General features: G+C 39.0%; 1 protein-coding gene across 6 annotated transcripts in view; it reads right to left on the bottom strand.

Annotated features, from left to right (window-relative positions):
• LOC131979990 (nuclear receptor coactivator 2-like) overlaps positions 1-23,743 on the bottom strand; it is a 60,623-nt gene extending 36,880 nt beyond the window's left edge. For 5 of the 6 annotated variants that reach the window (XM_059344092.1, XM_059344094.1, XM_059344097.1 and 2 more), the window contains exons 1-2: positions 23,561-23,743; positions 13,493-13,539 (exon numbers count right to left, since the gene is read on the bottom strand). The gene's annotated coding sequence lies outside the window, so the exon portion shown is untranslated. Of the gene's footprint in view, positions 1-11,079; positions 11,266-13,492; positions 13,540-23,560 lie in introns of those variants that run through there. The other variant, XM_059344093.1, reaches the window with a different exon arrangement.

Genomic DNA, 23,743 nt, shown 5'->3' with positions numbered 1-23,743 from the left:
GAAGGATTCAACAAAAAACGGCAGCAAATCAAATAATGCCAGTAATCCAACAAGACTGAAATCAACACAGGCAGTTATTTGCGCTCTAATTAAGTCAATTGTGTGGATGTAAGCGAGATCAATATCTGTGGCAGTCAGTTCTGGTTAGTTTGAAACCATTCAGTATTAAATAATTTTAAGTTTAGGCCTTCCAAAAAAGTTGCAATTACATTTTTGTAATCTTCTGATATGACTTTTTCTTAACTAAACTGGCTACTAAATAGAGGTTTAGGAATCAAAAAGAGAGATTATCTTCTAACAGGATTATAAATTATAGCAGAATGTGACAAATCTTTACTTATTCGCACAATTGCACACACTGATGAGGCAGTCTCGCAGTTAGTGGCAGGGGAGAGGCAGTGTCTGTCAGGACGCTAGGCCTTTAAGGCCCTTCAACAGGCCAACACATCACCTGACTGTTACATAACGGCCGGTCTGTGGGGCTGACACTGAGCAGATGAAGGCAGGAAAGAGGAAAGGGAGAGAGAAAACAACAGGGAGGGAGAGAGAGAGAGAAAAACAGAGAAGATGAGAGAGACATTGAGTGGGAAAGAAAGAGAAAAACGATGGAGGGGCAAGTGGAAAAAACACAGCAGAATGGAGGATAGGAAAAGGATCAAACAGATGAACAATGGGTTTATTGGTGCGTACATGCAGACAGCAAGTCAACAAGTGCAAATGTTGTGAAATAAGCCAAGTGGGTGTGGATGGGAGGGTGACAGAAGGAAGAAAATCAGAAGAGGGGCATCTGTTGCTCTGAATAATAAGGCCTGAGGAAGGAGGAGAATATGGCCTAATTACACATAGAGAGGCTAGAGAGAGGAGGAGAGGAGAGGAGAGGAGAGGAGAGGAGAGGAGAGGAGAGGAAAAATGTCCAAACAGGTCATAAAAGTCTAATAGGTCTAATAGTTCCCATAATGCAATAAAATCCATTGTTAATCAGTGTTTATAATCACCATCAGCTTGTTCATAACACTAGCAGCTTGTCTCGCAATGTCACTCAAGCAGTTTTCCAGTCTCTAAGTCCACCACCTTTGTTTAGAGTGAAATATTTTGTCCACTACTAGAAGGACTTCGATCAAATTGTGACCAGATAGATCAATTCTAACAACTTTGGTGATGCTCTCACTTTCCATCTAGTGGTACGAGTAAGTCAAAGTTTCACCATATCAAGGACAAATCTTTACACAATTTCATACGGACATTTGTGGTTCCTGCATGACATTTTGTAATGGCAATAATAATTCCGACTTTCCCTTTAGTGTCCACTATTGGATGAATTCTCATGATATTTGGTACAGTGATTCATCCCCAGAGGATGGTTTTAATAACTATTAGCCCCTGCTTTTTTTTTAATCAGCACTATCATGAGACAAAATCTTTTAATTTGTCCAATATAATGATATTCCCATCAGCCTCAGCTGAACGTTGTGTTTGTGTTACTTTGTGTGTGCTGAGGCAAATTTTAACGTGTTTGCACCCTAAATGGTGAACATGGTAAACATCAACATGCTAACATGGCCATAGACTCTGTATTAAGAAATGTTTTATGTTCTGCAGAAGTTGCAGAGTTACTCCAGTTGCAGACAAAAAAAATTAAAACTACCACTATCATAATCTGCGTGCAGGGATATGAAAAAAAAATCCAAATGAGTTCTGTTGCTGTATTTTCTCTAGTGAGATAAATTCAAAGAAGCTTTTTTTATGACATACTTTGTGGGAATTTTGTCAAAGAGACATAAACTTAAAGACCTAACAGAAATAGTGTTTTCACAAGTATTAAAGTCATTTGGATCGAATGTTTGTGCTGCAGTGGGTGCATGTAAACAGGAAGAAAAGATTGGATGTTTGAAATTATTCTCACTTCTTTATTAACAGTGAAATTAGCAATCTAATAAATATGCAACATGTACGTTAATTAGTTAGACCTGCCATTCATCATCGGAGCGATTTAAACAGATGCTGTTGCTAGGGTTTCCGTCTCGTTATCCAGTAGCAGACTGGGATAACCTCACTATTTAATATACCTTCAAGCTGCATATTAATATGTCATCAATAAGGAAGGAAGTTCAGCAATCCAAAGTGCTCTCATGGCTTTTTTGTGGACAGCAGGTTATTATTGGTTACATGAGGTGATTTCATGTTGACTGGAGATAACATCATCATGTCTGAAGTGGAGCCACATGTTCCACACAGACACACACGTACAGAGAGACACACAAACGCACGATGAATTAACACTAATGTAGCCTGCGACAAAAGCCTTTGCCCCGTTCAGTCCGGCACTAATGCAATCAGAGGAGCCAAGAGCTTCACAAAGTGAAACCCTTTAAAAACAATTAGATCAGGAGAGAAGAGACGAGGCCAGAGGGTCAAACCGGCCATTAAGGAATTACAGCTGAGGATCGATCACAGCCTGCCAGAGTGGGCTCTGTTTCCAATAGAAACTGTCGCTCCTTACTTTCTTTGTTTTGGGTTCCTGAAAAACCACTAGTGACAGGGTGAGGCCTCCCAGGTGTGTTTTATTCTGTTTACTTGTTCGAGGCGTCAGATAGAGTATTTTTACATGAAAGCTGCTTTTTTTTTAATACAGTAAATAATTATTTAGTGTGAGAGAAAACGTTGTCTTGGAAAGTGTTGATTATTAAAATCATGCAGACAATCTTTTTCATGTGTTTACAATTCATTTGGCATACTAAATTTGACAATGCACTAAAATATATATAAAAAAGATTGTAATAACTCAAACTTAAATGATAATTTGTCCAATATAGTGATATTCCCATCAGCCTCAGCCGAACGTTGTGTTACTTTGTGTGTGCTGGAACATGGTAAACATCAACATGCTAACATGGCCATAGACTCTGTATCAAGAAATGTTTTATGTTCTGCAGAAGTTGCAGAGTAACTCCAGTAACAGACAAAAAAAAATACTACCACTATCATAATCTGCATGCAGGGATGTTAAAAAAAAACCCCAAATGAGTTCTGATGCTGTATTTTCTCTAGTGAGATGAATTCAAAGATGATTTTTTATGACATACTTTGTGGGAATTTTGTCAAAGTGCCATAAACTTAAAGACCTAACAGAAATAGTGTTTTCAGAAGTATTAAAGTCATTTGGATCTCATGTTTGTGCTGCAGTGGGAGCAAAAAGAAAAGAAAAAAAAAGATTGTAATAACTCAAACATAAATTATTATTTGCTTGAAATAATTCATTATTTCAACAACTCTTATCCTCAGTACTTGCCTAAATTGAATTTTACCCCCATAGCTGCAGCAGTATATGGGAAAGTGGCTCCCATATGTGTTCATATGTTTTCATATATTAAACTTTCTTTCTGGTCTGTTCATCTTTTCATGAATATCTTTTGAAATCTACTTCCTGGTATGTTATAGGTGACATGGTGCAGTTGGGTGTCAGATTACAGCCAGATGGAGGTCAGGCAGGACAACAGAGATGGAACTGGTACAACATTTAGCAATTGTGAGTGGCTCTTGAAATAATAATAATAATAATAATAAAGCACACAGTGTGCTGGGGAAAAAAAAGAAAATTTGTAGAAACACTGTACAATAGATAATGACAAGGGAGCTGAATAAATAGTGACAATCACCATTAGCATGAGACCTAAGCCTGACAAATGATAGTTGTCATGGAAGTAAAGCACACTATGGGCTGTTATTACAGTAATGAGTCATTCTCTGGCCTTGGCTTGCAGAATAATTGAGGGTTTTTTTGTTTTTTTTAAAAAAGGTTATAAAAAATGACACTGACCACGCAGTCTTATGTAATGACTGACACAAAATAAGCTAATGTGTTTTTGCAGGCACAGCAGAAAACTTGTTTCTGGATACCTGCTGTTTGTCTGCACACATGTCCACTGTACAACTAACATTAATGGCTGCACACAGTTATCAGTGCAAAAGCAGCAGTGTTTTCTCTCTGTAGCCAGTTAGCCTACCTGTTTAACATCTGCACATAAATATTAACTTCAATGAAGAAAAACTGCACAAACCCCAACTGTTGAGAAGTGCAAAATTATGTTCAACCTGCAAGTCTACAATCAAACCTACAGTCTGTAGGTAAGTGTTTGCCTCACATGAAACTGCACGTCCTGTGGTGTAACTATTGCACCTGTGCACATTGCAATAACGATACTGAAACTATATATTATCTAACACTCTAACAAACCATCTGGTGCAACAGGTTACCTGTTCATTTTCACTCCAAAATGTTATTGGTTCTTCCTCGGGTCATGTTATGCCACCAAGTTTCATGAAAATTGGGCCAGTAGTTTTTCTGTAAGGCTGCCAACATATAGAGAAATTGACCCGAAAGCATGGCCTCTTTGGTGGAGGTAATGCAGTAGCTGTAGATGTATGCAACCTGTGATCAAAAGCAGAACATTTTTTTAAAGGGCCACAAGTCAATGGGAAATCTCCTTTAATAGAAAACAGTGGACCAAATCAATAAAACTACGATCTTGTTTAGCACTTGAAGGATGTAAACATGGTGACTGGGAGGTGGGGACCCTCCTCCCTTTGATGTCTAAGCTTCTGTCAAGGCTGCAGTCTAAGCCAGCGATCCCTCCCATCACACACAAACATAAAGTAGATTTAATACCCTGCTGCAGCTGGATTAAGAACACTGGCTTCTCCCACTCTGAGGGGTCTGCATCATATGCACGATGGGTGTGTTTGCGTGTTTGCGTGTGTGTGTGTGTGTGTGTGTGTGTGCATCTCTGTGCATCGGTGTGTTCACGTAAATACGTCCAATCTCTTTATGTACATCTCTGCAGTTTGGTGCCACGGTGATACTGCTCTGAGCCAGGGGCTTTATGGTCAGTGGCTTACCGCCTGTTGCTAGGGACAACAAGCATTTTGTTGATCTTGCTGGCTCTGTATCTCTGGGTCACATCAGAGACAACAACATCTATTCTACATGAAGGTAATTTCAACTCAACTTGTACTGCTGCTTCTGTTGACACTCTGAGGCCCATCAGAGCTGACTCAGCAAATATTAACAAACAATGTTAGACTTTAATTGAAATATTTAACTACACTAACACAAAAAAAAGATGACAAACACGAGTAACCAGTTCGGCAGTCAAGCAAAAGGCCCTCCTCCAAACAACAAGAAACAATTCTTTCAACTTTTGCTCAGTTCAGTTTGATTTTAAACTGATTACTTATTAACCTTGAAAAAAATTAGACTGATTTGGAATCAACATTGCATCCCTGTTTGTTATCTCTATTTATATTTATAGATCAGATCTGAGTGTATATTTTGTCTTACGACAGGGTCCACGTGTGATTTATCAAACGATCGTATATCGCCAACCGCAGCGTAAGAATGATCGGCTGTTGATAAATGTGGCGGCTCGAAACATGCGTAATTTTAATACCACACCCTAATATATACCCGATTCAGAAGACTCGCCTTCAGAGTTTACAACACCAAAGGGCGCAATACGGCCAAAAAGAGGATTTTTTCACCCCCTCAAGTCAGCTTTATTAGCAAAGTGCACCGTTACAAATGACAACAGGGGCAATATAGACATATTAAAGAAATACGCAGCGACGGAGGTTTATGAAATAAAAGTACTTATAGTTATAAACTCAAACAAGTTCACTGAATATTTTACATTTGGAGCACGGACTTAGAAGTTTTCACAGCTTTTTGGTTGAAAGAGGTAAACAATGTTTTAAAGTAAGTTTTAATCCAAAAGAAGAGGAATTTCTCAGAGTCAGAAAGTGAAACGCTGACGTCCAACAGCTCCAACACAACAAACTAGTTTTGTGTGGCAACATAAAAAGTGAAAAGGAAGGAAATCAGTGGTGCTGTCAGCAGAGTAGCGGACCATTAAACTCCTGGCGAGGTTTGAGTAATTACATTGTGATATATAAAGCCTAATAATCTATATAATATCCGAATATTGCTATTATTATGATGGAGAGATATTATTGACCTCTTTACATTTACTAATAATGATGTCCTAGTCAGAGGAGCGTGTGGCAGCGCTGATTGGAAATGTTTCTATTACTAAACATTTAATATCCTCGGCTAGTATTCTGTTTAAAGAATTTCACGATCGCAGGGTGTATTTATTTTTGGATGATGTTTGATAAATGAGAGCCAATATGTCCACAAGATCTCATGGAACCTCATTATTTATGCTGATAGACAGACAGGTGAAAACATGTGAGAACACAGAGTGCTCGGTCAAAGTAAAACTCGCCATGATGACGAAAGTGAAAATAATTGGTTTATCTGCCCCTTGATATGAATCTGCTCCAAAATGTCATGGGTCCTTCCTTGGCCCACGCTACAACCTTAGCAGTTTTTTGTTTTTTTTTAGTAGCAACTTTTTAAAAAAAAATTAGGTTACTGTCTGTTTTGATATGTTTATAATCTACCAACCTGGTCTCCAGTTGCGTTTGTTGTTGATGTATCACACAGTCTGCATAGATAGATGGTCAGGGTGGATGGATGGGTCAGACCAACACAGGGCCCACTGTTTGTGTCCCGTATGAAACTAACATCCACTTGTTTTGCTAACGGAAGTTACGTGACAAATGTGCATGTATCTAACCCAAACCATGATCTTGTCCTAAACCTAACCAAGTTCTTTTGTTTAAATCCACAATGGTTATCACATGGGTAAAATGGCAATCGTAATTTGTGAAAAAAATATTATTCCCTTGGAGCATAATTGAAAAGGCAATTTCCCTGTTTGGAGACACAATTTCTAGGAGACAGGGATGAAGCTAATAAACCCTTAACCCTTTATCGGGCGAAGAACTATATTTGGTAACTTCAGTGGATATCAAAACTTGGTCCCCATGTCTCTCTGTTTGGTCGTAGAACCACGTGGATTTCTTCCAGCTAATCAGCAAAGATCAGGCTACATTACTTGATTAAAGTGGCAAATCTGCACGAAAAAAGTTGCAGATTTACGAGAAAAAAGTGAAGAAAAAAAAACACTTTTTCTCGCAGATTCACCACTTTAAATCTCATAAATCTGCGCATTTTTTTCTCGTAGATTTGCCACTTTAATCTCGTCAACTTTTTCACCATTTGAGATTTTTTTCTCACAAATTTGTAACCTTTTTTTCCTGTTAATTTGAGATTCTTTTCTCATAAATTTGTAACTTTTTTCTCAAAATATTACCCCCCTCCCCTGGGTCCCTATGTTTTTTTTTTTTTTTACACATTCTGGCAGTATGTAATATCCTCCAATATTCTCTATGGTAAGTGGTATGTGGTATGTAAGTATTTCAATGAGTTCCCTATTAAAGGTTAACTGTAGAACAAAACAGTTGATCCCCTGTGAAAGTGCATATACAGTCTATACTGACAGCCAATAGTATAGCTGAACACACATGTTGACACTAATGATTTTGCAGTCACTGTCTAAACACAAGAGAAGTTTCAAATTTCAATGTATTGTTTGAAACGGGGGGTTTGTTTGTGAGGTGGTCAGCCAGTGTATGTGTGAAATCTAAATTGTGTCATCATGACAGCAAAGCAAAGCAGTGGTCCTCTCCCTCCACCTGGCAGCCAGGTTCTTTTTTTATTGAATTGCTGTCAAAGTTTCCAAAGACTCCTGACACTGCTGTGCTGGAATGAAAAGCAAACGCCTTTCTGTGTGCTGTGAAGTGAGTCGCTGTAAAATTCAAGCTGTACACAGTGACCCACTTCAACCAATTCCCTTTATTGGCAAACCAGACAGCCCCACCCCACCCATCCATCCTCGTCTAAACAAATACACGCTAATTGGTATTTGAATAACAGTACGAGGAAAAGTTTTAATGATTAAGTATCACATGGGCGCTGTTCGGTTAAAAAACATCTTTTCCTGACTACTTTTTATTTATATTTCATGATCAATATTGCTAGCATTAGCTGTAGCCACAGCAAAATGAGGAACCTGTTCACTAAATTGAAATGATCCATATTATGTGGATGATAATTCTAATTGGGCATTTGTTTTCTACAGTTTATTCTTTTATCAGCTGCAAACCTTTATGCATATAATTCCCTAATAAGGAAAAATAAAATAAGGAAAAGTGGAAATTAAGAGCCTAGAAACTCACGCTGCATCAACAGAAAATCACCTGGATGTGCCTGCTTTTGTATACTAATTTTGAAACAATCAAATCGAATAGAATAAAGATTTTATGACTTTAAATAAACTGTTTATAGATGCCTTGTTTGCAGGCTGCTCCACCAGCAGCTGCTCATTACTCTGCATGTGCAGCTTCATGTAATGTGAGAGCCCGATCGATTATAGACCAGAATCAATAACATTGAACATGCCTGCCCAGATTCTAACTCAATTATATAATTATAAAACAATGAGTACACACACGCTCGCACACATAAAAGAAACGCATCACTGATACTCTTCTACATGAAAAACACACACAAAAAGCAATTTCCCATGTGCACCAATTTGCAAATGAGACAAGCACTTGTTCTCACACACACAAAATGAATGTGTATGTTGCAGACTAAAAGGAAGTCAAACTAGCAGAATTTGACACACTAAATCACCAAGAACTGTGAACATCAAAAGGAGTAACTCCAAGAAACTTCTTGTAAGTCGCTTTGGACAAAAGCGTCTGCTAAATGACATGTAATGTAATGTAATAAACCTATTACAGTATATTTCTGTTGGAGATATGGTGTTTAGTACATTTAACAGAAAATAAATAAAATAAATGCAAAAATGATGGCTTGTATGTATGTTACAGCATATATTTTTTTTGCTATAAACACGTTGCCAGTGTATTTTACAGTGGAGTAATGTATTTAAAAAGAAAATAAAACTGTAAAAAATACTGTTTTGGCTGATATATACATTTGCAGTGTTTCATTGTTACTGAAACTGCATGGTTAATGCAGTTTCATTTACCATTTTATGGTCTTTTACTGTCATGGTTTAGCAGTTTTTCACCGTAAAATCTACAGTCATTTTTTTTTTACAGTGTACTGTATATTCTCATGCAGCATGATACAAAAACTGCTGAACTAGAGCAGGAAGAAAAGTATATTTGTGTCCAAGTTCAGTCTAGTGGTTAAACTCTGGACCCTTGAACGTACAACATTCTGCAACATGCAGCATGTGTCATTCAGGCCGTCAGAGTGAAGCTTGTACGGACAGGGGGGGGGGGGGCTAGAGGGGGCTTTGTTTATCATCAGTGACACTCTCTTGTCATGCTCTGTGAAGCAGCTGAAGTGTTGTGCTACATAAAAAATTCTACAGCAGCCAAACGTGGATACAAACTCCTGAACGTGACTTTATAAGTCTTCTCGGTTCAGGTTTCATATCAATCTTTTCATATTAAAGAGTCCATATGAAAGGACTCCTAGGGAGTGAAAATAAATGATTATAACTTGATCTATTGTGGGGGTGTAACAATACAGGAAGCTAACAAATCAGGTCAATTGACAAATACAGGAGTCATTGTTCATGGTTACATGCAATCATGATATGTTGAACAAAGTTGTACTGTAAAAAAATTAAGACAGATGATTATTTGTGATATGAAAACTTATTTATGCACTTAACAGTATTAGCATTAAGATTACCTTCCCCTCACAAACTGTATGCAACATTTAGTATACCAATGCTGCAAATGACTCGTTGATTATTAACAATGTTAAATTCTGTAAGCTTGTTTCTATGATCACTCATGTTGGGAGATAAATTAATGGATAGGGCCGGTCAGGCAGCTTTAATAAAATGCAGCACAAAACGAAAGCAAAAACACTGCTGGAGTTTCACATTGTTCGACTGGCCTGGAGGTCAAACTCCACCTTCAACTCACTGATTGACTTATCTGCAGTTGCAGCTAGTGTCAGTGTGAAAATTAACATACAGTCACAGCTGAGCGACTTCACGAAACTCTGCTGTTTCTGCACTGTGAATATGAAACATTCCCTACAAGTAAAAATGAGAGCCAGGTGTCCTCGCTGGTTTTGAAGACACCAAACAAGGTTCTAAGTTATCATTTGATCAACTACAAGGGCACATTGTGCAGTAATCATCACGTGTCATCGTTATATGGAAAACATTCATTCTTATGTAATGTATGACAGAACTAACACCTTACTAACTGGGTACATAAAAAATCCGACTTCATATTTTCTAAACTGTGGACTCGTCATCACGAAACTCTGCATTCACAAACTGACATCGTAAAACTGTGAAAAAAGCTGCCGGTTTACTTCAGTTTTCTCTTGCATCGTTGGCTGCACATATAGTGAACCTACTGCTTTCTGAATGAGTGCTAACAACAGTTGTTATTGAAGCAGAGCAAACTGAGTAAACAGTTGACTGGTTAGACCTCAGGTGACAGAGCAGCTACAGGCCTGCTGACTGTGCACTCTGTCTGTGCGTGTGTGTGTGTGTGTGTGTGTGTGTGTGTGTGTGTGTGTGTGTGTGTGTGTAGGAGTGTGAGACCAGTCATTCATAACCACACACACACACACACACACACACACAGACACACACACGCACACACACACGCAGACTCAAACCACAATAATACAAGGTAGCTCAAAGTCCAAGTATGACTAAGACAGTCTCACATACTGTGAGCATCAAACTCAACTTGGTAATAAACAGACATAATGATAATCTTTATAACTTTTACTACAGCCTGAGATGCTGTTACTGTTACAACAACAATTAAGATATTTATGGTAACTGTAAAATAACTAATAAGATTGATATTGAAATAAAATAAAGGTACTTTTTCCAATACTTAAAAATCTTCAGAAAGGAAACCAAACCAGTTCAGCTATTCCAATATGACTCCCAAATTGACTGACAGGTGCTTCGAGGGCTAACAACTCCATCTAAGTTATTAATGTTTAGTAATTCAGATCACATCATTTTTGTTAGTAAACCGAGGAGTATTACAAAAACTCAAAAGTCACAAAAACACTTCAACTATAAATGTAGTACAGTACAGACTGGGCCTTTAAATGTGTGATTTAGAACAGGATAAAGTGTGATCGTCACTTACCTCTGCTTTGGTTAAACCTGTCCATAACCAGTCCAGAGCCGGCCGACCATCCCATGCCGGCCGGGCGGACACACTGGTTTTCACACCACACACGCAGTCAACACAGCAATGCACAACACACACGCCACTCAAACGCGCACTCGTTTTGTATTTCCTCTCTTTTCTCTGCGAGATTACCTTCGGGTGTGTGTGTGTGTGTCATCTGCGCCTAATGACAGCTGACAAACTACATGCCACAAATCCTCTCTCTCTCCCTCTCTCTCTCTCTCTCTGTCCCCTCCCCCCATCATGTAGTCACATACACACACACTCCTCCCTGTCTCCTCCCACAACACACACACATACACACATGCACTCCTCCCTCCTATTAGCCAATGTGCAGAAAAAAAAAACTCCCTCTAGATACTGAATGATTTACATGACCTGCTGTTCTTAAATGTTGGACTCAAATTACACATTGTGGCAGGGCCGAGGATTATTTCATGTCATTTCGACACAGATATGATGGATCTCGTTAAAAAATAAAGCTGAATCTTTTCAAAACATATACATTTATTACAAGTTTCTTTACTTTTCAAGCACTTCAATTTCTTATACGGTGACATTTAAAAACATTAAATTCTGCATGTTTTGGGGTTGAGATGTCTGTCGGTCACACATTGGGACGGTTAGAGAACATTTTGGACTGGTTATGCAGGTTCATTTGCATTGCATTAAACCCTCTGCTAACAGCTTTATTTGCTTGAATTATGTAGTAAAAAATTAAGTGTGCTTGAAGAGAAACCTGGCAGATTTTCAACCAGCTTTATTTCATTGGTGCACAGGCATGACATGCAGATAAATGGCACCAAATCTCCCAGAGTCGATTGAAAATTGAAAAAAGTTTCCTTAAAAACGAAGCTCACTGTGTTCTTTAAGGGAACAGTCAAATAAAACACAAGAGAGGGTCTTTCCCAAACTCCCACCAATTACCATTAACATTTTCCGTCACTGGAAATAGAACCACGAAAAACAACCTTAAACCAAAGAAGAGGAGGCGTTTACATACTTTTAGTGGCTATATTACGTATCTACATTAACACCTTGTCTACACAAGCTGCATAGTGGAAGCAGCACATTACCACATCAGCGGCAGCCGCTTGAGTCATCGTTTATTTCTCACTTTGAGTCATTTCTCTATTCTATATTTTGATGAAGCAGAAAAGAATACATTCGCGAAGCACTCTTTGAGAAAACCATTGTTTTTCAGTCGACAAACTTTCACAGTTAAAGAAAATGAAAGTCTGTCAGAAACAGTAAAAGTAAAAGTGACAGAGACAGACTGTGAGAGGGGGAGAAAGGCTGTTACTTTACATCCAGCACTCGCATAATAAGCCTTGTCGCCTGTTTGGATAATAAGCCCCACAAAGTGAGATGGCAGAAAACACAAGTGAAAGTGAGAGAGAGAGAGAGAGAGAGAGAGAGAGAGAGAGAGAGAGAGAGAAGGGTAATTTCAAAAATGACAAAAGCTGTGAGTGCTGGTGAAGCAGCTGTGCTTCACAGGCCACACATGTGCATGCACACAAACACACACACACACACACACACACACACACACACACACCTCTCTTTCTCACTCACACACACAAACACATCTTTCGCCTCTTTCGTTTTCTTTGTTGTCATGCCAGGATGTCCCTGTTTGTTTTCTGAGTCTGTTGCAGTTACAAGGGAACCAGTTTTAAAAGTCTGCTGAATAAACAGGCTTTCTTTACATTTTGGTGACTGTAGTCACTTTTGAGTTCAAACATAAGTAAAGATGAAGACCCCACCTCTTCTTCCTCTGAGTAGCATATTTATAAGAAATATCACACTAATTTTAAGTGCCAAAATTCACATTTACACAGGCTGATGAGCCCTGTGGTGGAGTGCAATTAAACGTATTTTACAAATGTTATCATGCAAGATGCCGTGGGAATCAGCATTAGTTATACAAAAAATTATAAATAAATATATACATTTATTTATATAACTAAATTAAAATAATTAAATAAATATAGAGGGAGATTGAAACAGATATTGTCAAATGATGATATCAAACTCAACAACAAATAAATAAATAAATAAATAAATAAATAAATAAGTTTTTTATTTTAAATACATTTTAAAAATCCTCATCATTGACATAGATATGAGGGTAACTTTTAAGCAAATTAAATGTACTTATAGAACACGCAGAACTTCAACATTACCTCATTCACTTTATCCAAAGCCTAAGAAATAAAATGATGAACTAAGAGCAGAGTATGGTTGTATTGTGTCATTCCCCCAGGATGTTTGCATCTGATCATGCTACACAAGTAATCAAGCATATCGAAATGATAACAAAATATATATATATATATATATATCATAATTAAATGAACTCACTCACCTCATATGCAAAGCATCTTGGGTAAATCCATCATCATTCAGTCCTCACTGTAAGACACATAAAACAATAATGACTGATGTGTTAAAACAGCAACACTGTGGTTTTACACTTGTGAAACATTAGAAGACTTTTTCAAAATAACATTCAAAACCAAGCAGCAGAGGCTGAGCTATCCAAACTTTCAAGTTCTAAAAACACTGGAACCTAAACTTCCCATAATGCAATTCATTAGAGGAATCTTGCAAGAAAATGTAAACTTATGATGATCTCGGAATCCAAAAAAGTTCTCCTCTCCAAGGCGAAGCTCAGATAACGCTGGTGACATCAGACACAGGGTGAGTAGTACTTTCCGAGGCCAGTAAACCAACTTTGATGTGTAAAAACTTGGACTTTCCCTTTAATACTCAATAGATGAATGTATTTTCCAGGTAATGATAAAATTCTAAAGAAGATGAATAATGTTCAGATTCCAGGGTTGAGTGAGCACCACAGGAGTCACAGTGCAACCAGAGATCACACCCAGGATCAAATGCATGGAAGCGTGTCTTTGATAAATATGCTGTTTCGTTTTTCCAGTCTGGAATAATTCCGCAGAATTTCACCTTAAAAATCACCCACTGGTTATGCTGGAGATCTCAGTCTTGCCCACAATAACAAGAGAACCTGCTGCGTTTCCCAGACACTGACCCTCCCTGGGAGGACGATACAGAGAGCTTTGAGGCCTTTTTCACACTGTGACGCTGACCTTGGCCAGTATGGTGCTGGTGCAGGTTCAGTGAGTTCCCACTGGCTTCGGTTCACGTTCACAAACATCCTATTTTACGAAACAATTTGTCTCACTTTACTTGAACAGCTGAGTTGGTGCAGAGACATCCTGGACTCTCTGCTGTTGAGTCACACTTTAAATAAGCATTTTTACTTCTACTTTCATGTACACGTTGTAGACAAACAGGGTCTCCACTGACAATTCAGATCATCAGACACTCAAAGAGTCTACCTGCTCGTCAGTCACAGTGCTATCCTACTTTATCTTCGTAATCAGATGAAAACTCAGCTTTTCAGGAAATATCATATGTCACATTCTCTCCTCAGTGAATCACATCCTCTCTCCCACCTCCTTTCCTCTTAATGTGACAAAAATGCTTTGTGAGAAAGGTTGCTCTGACTTTGACCCTTCTTATTGCTATTTCTGGTTTGTAATTTGTTTAAATGTATTACAAGGAGTTTTTAACTGGTAATGACACAGTCTCAATTTATTACTGATGCCCTGATATGACCTGAATTCCTCCTAGACTCGGGTTGTCAAAAGTATTGATACTCAAAAGTATCGATACTAAAATGTTGTATCCGGATACTCATTTTCAAAAGTATCGAGTATCTGAAGCTTGTTATCATAGTTGCAGTTTCTTTTTACACAACTGTTTTTTATTATAAATATTTAACCTGTGGTTCTGTTAATTTATACATGTTGCATTTTTTCTTGTTAATAAAAATATTTCTGTTACATTTCGGGGTCTTTGTTTTTATCCTTGTGGTATCGAAAATGGTAAAGAGTATCCAATATCATATCGGATACTCATATCCGATATGAGTATCGGTATCGAGTTGAAAATTGTAGTATCGTGACAACCCTATCCTAGACAGATACATTTTATGTCTATTCTATTTATTAAATCAATATATGACTATATGTTGGTGGCTCAAGTAGTTTACTGTGTTTCACCATAATCATATTATTGTTATAAATCTTAAAATGCCACAAACAGATGCATTACTTCATTGCTATGCATCATGCAAACAGATGTGTTGAAAAACAAACAAAACAAATAGGCCAAATCAAGGTCTTACGACATGAGTGCAACATCGCTCGTGGAAGAACTGCTTGAACTTTTAACCCCAGGGGCTGCCAAAATCAGCATAAATAAAAGTTGTAGTTGTGTTAAACCAAAGCTTGTTGCATTTGTTGTAAATCTTTCAAGTCAGATCTTCACCTCAAGTGTCTTGTCCTGAAAGTGATACTTAAAATATTGAGGGTGGTTCTTCCCACTCAGTCCAATGAACGAGAAAAGATTTCACATTCATATTTTGGCTTTTACCGTCAATGATGTACTTACTGAGTAACATAAGATGTTTAACCAGATTCAGAGTCATGTCGCAGGATCCAGACAAAAACGTCTTTCTTGGCAACACACGGGGGTGTTGACACACTTAATTTTCCACCAAATATCATGTGCATGAAATTTGCACGCATGTCTGCGCTATACTATTATACTGTGATTCACTTGTGCAAAGAAGTGGTAAATCTTTACCACGAACCAGAGGGGAGACTGACCTGTCATAACAGTTGAAAAGTTGCAAACCTTCATGCAACTGTGTGTGTGTGTGTGTATGTGTGTGTATGTGTGTGTGTGTGTGTGTGTGTGTGTGTGTGTGTGTGTGTGTGTGGGAAGTGTTACTGTAATCAAGAAGCCTAAATGAAAAGTAGTAAAAAGAGAAGTGAGTTTTTTTGGTCAGCGTCCAAATCTGAGACATCTGCTGGCTCTTTCCCCTGGTGTGTGTGTTGTTACTGAGTGTATGTGTGTGTCGTTTCTCTGAGTGTGTGTTAGTGTATGTGTGCATGGGTTGAGACAGCCGCCCTCTCTGTCAGTTGGACACAGCGGACCCAAACCACACAACACTTCAACATGCACCTGCCACCACTGAGAGATAGCTGCATGTGTGTACATCATGTGTCAGTGTGTGTGTGTGTGTGTGTGTGTGTGTGTGTGTGTGTGTGTGTGTGTGTGTGTGTGTGTGTGTGTGTGTGTGTGTGTGGAAGGGATGGACAGCTGATCTCTACCCAACTGCTTTGTGAATTGCACAAGCACACATGCAAGTACAAATGTTGTTCCTGCACACACAATGACAGAAAGACTGTGGCTGTGATTCAGCTATTTGTGCACTAAAAGTTGTGTAATGCAGTGACTTATTATAGTTTAGAAAGAGGTTCTTTCTTGAGATCTTCTACTCGAAAATTCTTCAGACTGGAAGATTTTGTAAAAAATGTCCTGTTTGCTGATGCAAGTAGGCTCTGCTCAGCAAAGAACCTCTCGCCACAGACAGCCCAGAATAGGCTTCTTGAGATAGACAGATACAGCTAAAATTGGGGGGAGGGATGCAAATAACTTGATCGCATAACAAACTCCCTTGGGGTACAGTAATTAAGTCCAACTGGAAATTAAAACTAGCATTCTCCTCCTGCAGAAAATATTGAAAGGAATAAAAAGAAACTTATGTAGATATATGAAAAAGCTCTGTTTCTCTCTCAGCCTTTGAGTGGACATGTCAGAGTCCATGTTTGATTGACTGCAGGCTGAGCCATGAAGGGGGAGGAAAAGTAAACAAACTTACTCTAGCTTAGAGCAGTGTCTTGTTGGCAGAGAACAAGATGCAAAGGACCAACACTTAAACTGGTCGGTCGATTTTATTTAAGCTGTTTAATGTGCTGTGCAGCTAAGTAGCAAGCAGTGCAACTTTCCTAAGAAAGAATGGAAAAAAGAAAGAAAGAAAGAAAGCTGATGTGGTGCTCAAACTGTGTGGCTCTTGTTGTGAGTGGCAGGATGATGTCTTGCTATTAGTCAGTGTGACAATTATTTAAAACAAAAATGATGTCGCTTCCTGCAAAACAGTTTAGAATGAAACCATTTTATGCGACAGATGGGGGGCATGCTTTGGATGTTGCTTTTTGCTCTAAAAGAAAGAACAGGCCATACTTTATAGTCTATATACTGTATTATACCTTTTAAATAATAATGCATAAAATATAATAATATGTGCAAAGACATTATGTTTTGAAAAATAAATAATATGTAGTTAGGTGTAGTGGACTTCCACTCTTATGTTTTTTTTACATGGAGGAAAAACTCCCACACAAATTCACTCATACAATGCAGAGACCTAAATTTGTTGCTAGTGATGGAGAGTTTCGCTGTTAATGATTTGCATAAAAGGCATTGTGGTATTAGTTGGTAAGCAACACACACACACCACCAGACAGAGGGAAGAGTAAGAGAGCCATAGAAAGTCAATGAGAGACACACAGAGAGTCGGCCTACTTCCTGACTGTGATTAATGTGTGTTACTAAGCAGTTCTATGGCAACACAAAGATCCACAGCTACTCTGAACTCAGAGCTGCTTTACTGTACGACTGTACTACACAAGTTGATCACAGCCTCATAATTATTGACAAGGAATAATTTCATTTTTTGAAACACATTGTTTTATTAGTGTTATTAAGTGTCAGTGCATTTTCTGTATATGAAATTAGAGAATAATAATGAAAGTGAATAAGGAAAATAAGAGTTATATAGAGATTAGTTGGAGTTCTGCTAAAGGACAGCAGTGTTTCCCCTACATTCATTGACTGAATTACTTGGGCCGCTGCTGAAATTTCACATGATCAATAATATCAATGCGGCACTAATGATTTCTACTCGCACTGTGTGAGCACTGTCGGACCCTCTTAGGACATCAACGTAGAAGGTAACGTTCAAGCTTATACACGGTCTACATAGCGAGTAGCGCAGGTAACGCAACGTCAACATAACAGCGTAGCTCCTTAGGGCAGTGAGCGGCAGTGTTGCCAACTTAGCAACTTTCTCACAAGATTTTGCGAATTTTCAGACCCCCCTAGCGACTATTTTTCAAAAAAGCGACAATCTAGCGACTTTTTCTGGTGTTACTGGAGACTTGCGGAGACTCGTTGTTACTCTTCTCAATGAGCCGCCGGCTCCCACGGCCCGTTAAGAAGAGTAAGAACGAGTCGAAGAGGCACAGTTCTCCTGCAGCAGTCTCTCCCAGCTGCAGTCACAGAGCCGGAGGGGATGTTAACCCCTTAGCGTTCAGTCTGAAAATCGCGCATGTGCAAAGTCGCCGCTGGCTGGCTTACAGTCAGTGTCTCTTTTGAGTCACTTTGCACTTGCAGTTCTAAACATATTTAGGGTGTTTTTTACTCACTTTTCCGTTCCCTTCCCCACAATGTTATTCCTCTCTCCTACAGCGTCCATTACAAGTACATGCACATGGTAAATTATGCAAATTAGGCGATGACTTCATTTAGCGACTTCTAGCGACTTTTTGGACAGCCAGTAGTTACTTTCCTTACTGAGGAGTTGACAACAGTGCTCATGGCCACGGACACAGCAGCACCGCTGCTGAAAAAAATTCTAGGGGAAACGCTGGACAGCTTTTATTTTTACAACCATCCTTTATCCTCAAACGCCTCACAGCAAGCACCCTCCTGCCACAGATGTGCGATGCTGAATAAAAACACAACAAATACGTTCATGTGGATCTCAAAGCTGCTTTGAATGTGGTATAAAAAAAGAAGTTGTCTGCAGACTGAAGTTTACAAGCTTCAAGAGTTTTTACTGATGCAACAAATTAAATAACTTACGATAAAACAACTATAATCTGTCTGCAGAGTTTCAGGTGATTCTGACTACAGTGTGAAATATGATCAGCCTGAGTACTGGATTTGCAAAATGAAGCATTATCATGGCTTTGGCTGCAAAAACCACAAAAAAAAATACTTGTCTGACTGCTCAGCCTCCTTGCTGTCATCTTAGCAACAAAGTCCTGCTGCCAAAAAGCGGTGATGAACATCACAATTAGCTCTGGCCACGGCCTACGTTTGTTCTGCAAAAGCTTGTTATGCTATTAGCCTGTATTATCCGGCTGGAGGCCTGTGGACTCTCTCTAACTCAGCTCTGCTGTCACAGAGCTGGAGAATTACAGCCGCCGTCAGCTCCAGCTAACCAAATTAGCACTTGTTATGCAACCTGCTAGACTTGGCTCCTAGGTCTGCTGCTTCAAACCTGCACAGCTTTCATTACAGTTTGCATATAAGAGGCCCTGTGGACTGCTGCATAAGTGACTGCACATATGTTTATTTTTTCATCATTACAGCTCTTTAATGTTTAAGTCTGACATGCAACAGAACTTTTACATTATGCAGCCTTTCAGAGAGCTTGTCCATGTCAGAAACTAAAACTTTCTGTGCAGAGGGTAAATGCATTCTTCCTCTATGGGGGCCACAGGTTTGGAAGATCCAGGTCATTTTATACACCAAAGTTAAACTTTTTTGGCTTCAAGAGCCACTTAGCAACTTTGATAGGAATGACCAGGGCCCTGTCTCCAACGATGTAGCCAATTCTCATCACATACTACAAAATATGCATTCATTTACAAAAGAAAACATCAGCATATTTGATGCTTCTTAAGTCTTCACATTTCCAAAATGTACATTATTCAATAACTAAAACGTATTACTTCGGTCACTCGATATGAAGTGTCTCACTAAATGTAAAGTATGGTAAACACCACATGGAATATGTGTGTAGTACATTTATGAATGGTTCAGTCCAGTGCTTGTGTGGTCAACCTAGAGGTACAGGTCATTCAACAGGTCTGCTTATTTTTCCAGAATTAAATCTTAACATGGTGCAACAGCTTTCAGCTCTTATGATATCTTGTTGGAACACGTTTTTTAAATTCAAGACTAAAAAAGTGATTTTAGTCGAAACCAAAAGACATTCCGTGCACATTTGATCAAAGTGTTTCTGATGTATCTAAAGTGAGTGCATACACCTTTCAAGGTGTAGCTACATCTCTGCTGCATCACCTTGCCTAAAATGTGAGCAGTGATATCAGTGCTGCTTTTGAAGTGTTAGAGCTCTTCTCCTTCTCCGACGGGCTTTGAAGAACTAAAAGACATTGGTAAGATGAAATAAACCTCTGCGCTTTGTTTGGCGCCTCTTGTGTGCTTTAAATTATGACTGAAGATCAACAAATAGCTTTGTCTGAAAGGCACAAAAGCCTCTAAGGAAATCATAACTATCCACACAGTCCACTGGAAAACAGTTTGTGGCAGTTGTTTTCAGCTATTTTGAGTATAAGATCATTCAAATATTCAAGTTACAAAAATAAAAGTGCTGCATATAGATGCTTTTGTGATGTCAGTCAGCCTTGTGTAATCAAGACTTTGAGTTAATGATTACATTTGTGTTACAAAAATAATGCAGTTTAGACAAAATAAGACCATTTGAGTGGTTCTGGAGAAAAGTACTTGCTGAACAAATTAAATAATTTTAAAAAAACATTTACAACACCTGTGACCCAATGTGCTGCAGTTTAGAGAGCCTGGCAGCTACTATCATGTTAGCACATCTTCTATACAGAGTAAATCCTGCTGAGTGAATATTACAGTAATTATGGTGTGTTTGAGCACTACAGGAGGCTTTCAGAGGAGTCATGACATGGCTGCGCATATGTGTGTATGTGTGTATGTGTGTGTGTGTGTGTGTGTGTGTGTGTGTGTGTGGTGCTGGTTAATTAGAGCACTTGGTCTCAGGAGGATCAGACCTGGAAGACGACTGTCTCTGCTACGTGACAGAGAGCCAGGTGGCAGCGTGTGCGAGTGTGTGTCTGATAAGTTGGTGGCTGTGAGAAGAGCCAGACATAAACAAACAACACTGAGTTTTAGAACAGAGCCACAAACACACACTTTGTTAATACCAATAGATGTGAGATGTGAGATGTGAGATGACCCAGCAGAGTGGAATCAGGGACCAATCATGAAAATAAAAAAGTGGGCTGTCTCTTTGACTCCTATTGCATCTGTAAAATGTGATTGGTGGCAGGAAAACAGTATGTTAAAGCAAGTGTTTGATGATGACAAAAAAGAGCATATGTGTTTCTCTGGCACGGATTTGCTTTCTAAGGATAAGACCTGGTAGAAAACCTGCTATGGAGAACTGCACAGTCAAGCCTCTGCCCTTCTTTTCCTCCTCCTCCTGCTGCTGCTGCTGCTGCTGCCGTTGTTGTCATTGGTCAGGGCATTATTTCAGCCCTCACGTGGTTTAGTGAATTCAAGCCACTAAGGATCCCTCACTGGGCAAGCTGCCAATCTCTTGTTAAGATCTTGGTCTTAAGTACATTCCTGCACTCTTGCAGCAGCACTATAAGGTAGTTTTGGCATTAAAATGGTACTGAAGCGTACTGATATTTCACCAGACAATCCATTACCAATGTCCAATAAGGCATAGTTGACCAATCTATAATAACGAGGAAACCATTCCAGATGAAACCTTGAACAGAAACAACAAGCATGTACATGCGTGTATCATGTTACTGAACTGCAAAACAACATGAAAACAACTTTAATCCTTTAGGAAAACAAAAAAAAGCTTAACAGACTACAGAAAGTATCTCTCCGAGACGGGGGATAAACACAGAACGTGGCAACCTGGTATTGTGTTGCAATCCTTTTCAAAGTTCTCTTTGGGGTGTAGGAAAGAGCCAACAAGACTAAAAGAGGCACAAAAAAAGCATGCTCCCAGCCCTCAAAGATAACAAATCCAGAATAGTCAGATGGCACCTGTCACGTAGGCAAACTTACAGGTTCTCTACAGTAACATACCAGCACAACAGCAAACACAGACAAACCAGCACAACAGCAAATAAGGACAAATTCCTCAACCTGCAGCCATGCCTTCTGTACCTGGCTGTTAGACAATGCGTTTTATCCTGTTCTGAACTTCTATTCACTATAAACTTGTACAGCACTATTGTTCAGCCACATCTCTGCTATGTATTTACGTATATCCAGCTTACTGTGGTCCACCTGTTTTTATTCCCATTGGCACTGCAAATAATATGTTATTTCAAATAGTTCAATTTTTCCCATAATTAATCTAATCAGTGTTTGTTTGTTTTTTCATTTGCTGTTTATAAACTTCTTAACTGAAAAAAAACCCAGAATATTATGGGGACACTTGTCTCTTCCCATGACTGCCAAAGGCTGATCGATAAACTGTGTCAAGTTTACGAGAATAAACGGAAACGAAACCGGAAGCTGAACAATTCGCTTTTCAAAATATAAGCAAAAACAACAAAAACTGGCATATGAATACCAAAAACACTAAAATGTAGTTTTAATAAATTTTGGGATCACATGTAACGGTTGCTTGGTTATAACTACTTTAAATTCGTATGTGACCTTATTCAGGGTTAAATGGGGTTACCTCAACAGTCCTATGTTTTGGTGTGAAAATGAATATTTTATTGTTGACAGGTTCAACAATAATTATGGAACAATTGTGGGGAAATTGAGTCGAAACAACACAACAACTATCGATAAATTCTCAATATATTACAATTATTCAGAAAACGTACGCTAAAAATCAATTTTGGTTATATTTTGAAACAAAACCCGGCAACTTCCTTAAATGTATTTCACTTGACGCTTGAGTTGGTTGAGGAAGTCCGAGCAATATCAACCGGGAATAAGTCAAATATTTCACAGTGAAACTACTATATTTTTAATCTACTCATACAAACACTTATAAAATCCCACAAAAGGTTAAATTTTGGGCTGTTGAAATTCTACTTTAACAGCAAAAGACGAGCCCGGTTGAAGCTAACCGCTGACGGGTCACACAAACCCGCAGTTGTCGCTTGTGTTGATCAGGAAGGCTTTTAACGGCTAACTGTTAAGTTAAACAGCAAAGTCCCGTTTGGGATATTTGTTCAGCTACCACACAACGTTTCAACACGTTAAACAAACACCAGCATATCAGCCTTTTACTTCTTTTTAACCAGTAGACCTGAGACGTGACAGCGGATTTGGTAGATAACCGGCGGAAAGCAGCATTTTTATCCGTTTAGCTGGTGATAATTCCGTCTAAAAACCCGGTTCGGTGCTGATATCTATCAGTCACTCAATTTAACCGACAAGTCTCCTTGTGTACACTCGGTAACAGTTCATTAAACAGGCTACAATATTTAAAACAAATAACCCGCACGATAAACACCGGTCGATTCTTACGTTATTTCCTGGACTAAACTACTTCATATATTTCCACAACAGCACATGAATGTTGTAACGGTAATGTCGAAAACATAAAGTGTGATAACCTCGGTCTAAACTGGCACAGACACTTTACTCAACCCCCTTCAGGATATTATTTCTGGGGGTGGGATTGAAGGGAAAGCGGAGGAAGGGGGGTCAAGAATGACAGGAAACTTACCTGAGAGTTGGTGCGTGCAGAGCGGGATGTGTCGCTCGGTGTTGTCGGTGAGGTGTCGGTCAGCGGGACGGAGCGGCAGCGGCGTCCAGGGCCGGAGCCGCCATGTTCCTGTGGCTCAGAGGCTCCTCGGCTGTTTATCTTTACCAGTAGACCCCCTCCCTCCCTCTCTCCCTCCCTCTCTCT

The sequence above is a fragment of the Centropristis striata genome, chromosome 11 (genome assembly GCF_030273125.1).
Source record: "Centropristis striata isolate RG_2023a ecotype Rhode Island chromosome 11, C.striata_1.0, whole genome shotgun sequence".
Lineage (NCBI taxonomy): Eukaryota > Metazoa > Chordata > Actinopteri > Perciformes > Serranidae > Centropristis > Centropristis striata.
Note: the sequence above shows the minus strand (reverse complement) of the source record. Positions and strands in the feature narration are given on the sequence as shown.